Source organism: Herpailurus yagouaroundi, unplaced genomic scaffold, assembly GCF_014898765.1.
Source record: "Herpailurus yagouaroundi ecotype Mexico unplaced genomic scaffold, PumYag 67690, whole genome shotgun sequence".
NCBI classification, from domain to species: Eukaryota; Metazoa; Chordata; class Mammalia; order Carnivora; family Felidae; genus Herpailurus; species Herpailurus yagouaroundi.
This window is the reverse complement of record NW_024420490.1, coordinates 4,576,601-4,578,490: the sequence shown is the minus strand read 5'-3', so window position 1 is coordinate 4,578,490 and position 1,890 is coordinate 4,576,601. Positions and strand designations below refer to the sequence as shown.

The 1,890-nt window shown below is 45.0% G+C and overlaps 1 non-coding gene across 1 annotated transcript; it reads left to right on the top strand.

Moving 5' to 3' along the window:
- The first annotated feature begins 216 nt into the window (after positions 1-216).
- On the top strand, positions 217-289 carry TRNAV-UAC (transfer RNA valine (anticodon UAC)). The gene has a single exon. It is a non-coding gene; the product is annotated as a tRNA-Val (tRNA).
- The last annotated feature ends 1,601 nt before the right edge of the window (positions 290-1,890 follow it).

Sequence of the window (1,890 nt, the reverse complement as noted above, 5' to 3'; positions counted from 1 at the left end):
CTGGTCACAGAGGCGACGAATGTGGCGGGCAGGCTGCCCGAACTGCCCAAACGCCGCAACCGGCGCGCCGGACTCGGCCGCGAACACCCTATCTTACAAGCGGGGCGGAGCCGCGGCGGGGGGCGGAGCTACCGAGATGGGGAGGGGTTTCAGCAGAGGCGTGGTTTCTGATGTGAGACTATGAATAAGCTAATGATGCCACCGACCTACCGCGAAGGTTCCATAGTGTAGTGGTTATCACGTCTGCTTTACACGCAGAAGGTCCTGGGTTCGAGCCCCAGTGGAACCACGGGTAGAAGCGTCTTTTTTTTTTTTTTCTCCGACTTTTTATATCCTTTGAGTGCCCAGGTGAAAAAGCGAAAAGCAAGACAAAGTTCTTTTCTTTCCCTTTAAAAATAATAATTATTTTACTTTTCCATAGGGGACATTAATTTTTTTTCTTAATTTTTTTATTTTTGGGGAACAAGGGGGCATGCTTTATCGCAGAAGCGTAATGACAAATACCCTCTCCTCCCATCCCCGCCTTCCTGAGAAACCCCAGAGGTGGGAGCCCGGCCGTGGCGTAGTCGCCGGGACGTCCCCGCCTCGCCGGGGCAGAGGCAGCCTCGGAAAATCCGGAGCTCCTGGGAAGCAAGATCACCTGGCGAAGCCCTTTTCCTGCAAAGCCAGGACAGACCTGCCCCACAAAGCCTCCAAGTGAAATATGGCAATGCAAAAGCGCTTAGGCTGCAGTTGAATTATTACAGGTTTATGATTATTATTATTATTAAAGGGTTAATGTTTCATTAAACTCTGAAATGTAGAGCAGGGGGAAAAAAGTCCTTTTCTTTTTTATTCGACAGTAGGGTTTGTGGAATGTGACCTTCGTCTGTGCAATGACGAATCCATACACAGTATAGAATAAATGTCAGGCTTCTGGACCCCCAATAAATGCTGAGTAAATGACACCGTTTCTCTAGCTCCTGTTTGTTCCTCTTTAGAGTCCATGACAGTTTCGTTTGGGGGTGGGGGTCATTGTTATCCTTTTGTATTGGCCTTTTTCATCTTTGACAAGAGGAATGAAGGAAAGGTATCTGGGACCCTGGGGGCTGCGGTGGAATAGTGGCGGCCAAAAACGAAAAAGGGAAGGGGAAACTCAGTGTTTTTCCCTGCATTTCCACATTGTTTTGCTCATACACTGTGTAAATTTGCGTCCTTTTCTGAGTCAAGAGTATAACACATGATTGTCCCTGTTATCACCATCGCTTCATTAACTTAATTTTTTTTATCATTATAACCATTTTTAAGTGTACAGTTCAGTAATGCTAAGTATATTCACATTGTTGTGAAAAAGATCTCCAGGACTTTTTTATATTGCAAAACTGAAACTCTGTACTCGTTAAACAACTCCCATTTTTACCCATCGACTTTATTATTAATGGCTGTGTAATAATGAATTATGTCTAGCACTGCTTTAAGTATGTACGTAATCGTCCCATTTGAACCTCTAACTCTATGAAGTAGGCATTGTTATCATCATCTTATAGATGAGAAAGTTGAGGCATAGAGACCTCAAGTGACTTGCCTAAGGTCACATAACAAGTGGTTGAGCTGACATTTGCACTCAGTCTGGCACGGGAGTCTGTGCTCTTAACTCTACGCTCAGCACTGAACCCCCTAATCTTGGCCATGTAGATCGGTTCCTATTTTTTGTTATGATAAATAACACAGCAAGGTACCTCTTTGTGTGTAACTGTGTCCCCCCTCTCAAACTGAGTATTTTCCCGAGTGAGTGGGTCTGAACGGGAGGCCAAGTTGCTTTCTAAAAAGGGAATCCATGTCCCTTTTATAGAATTTGACAATGTCAATGCTTGGTTAGCAGGAAATTGCTCAAGGTCACCCGCTAGAAGA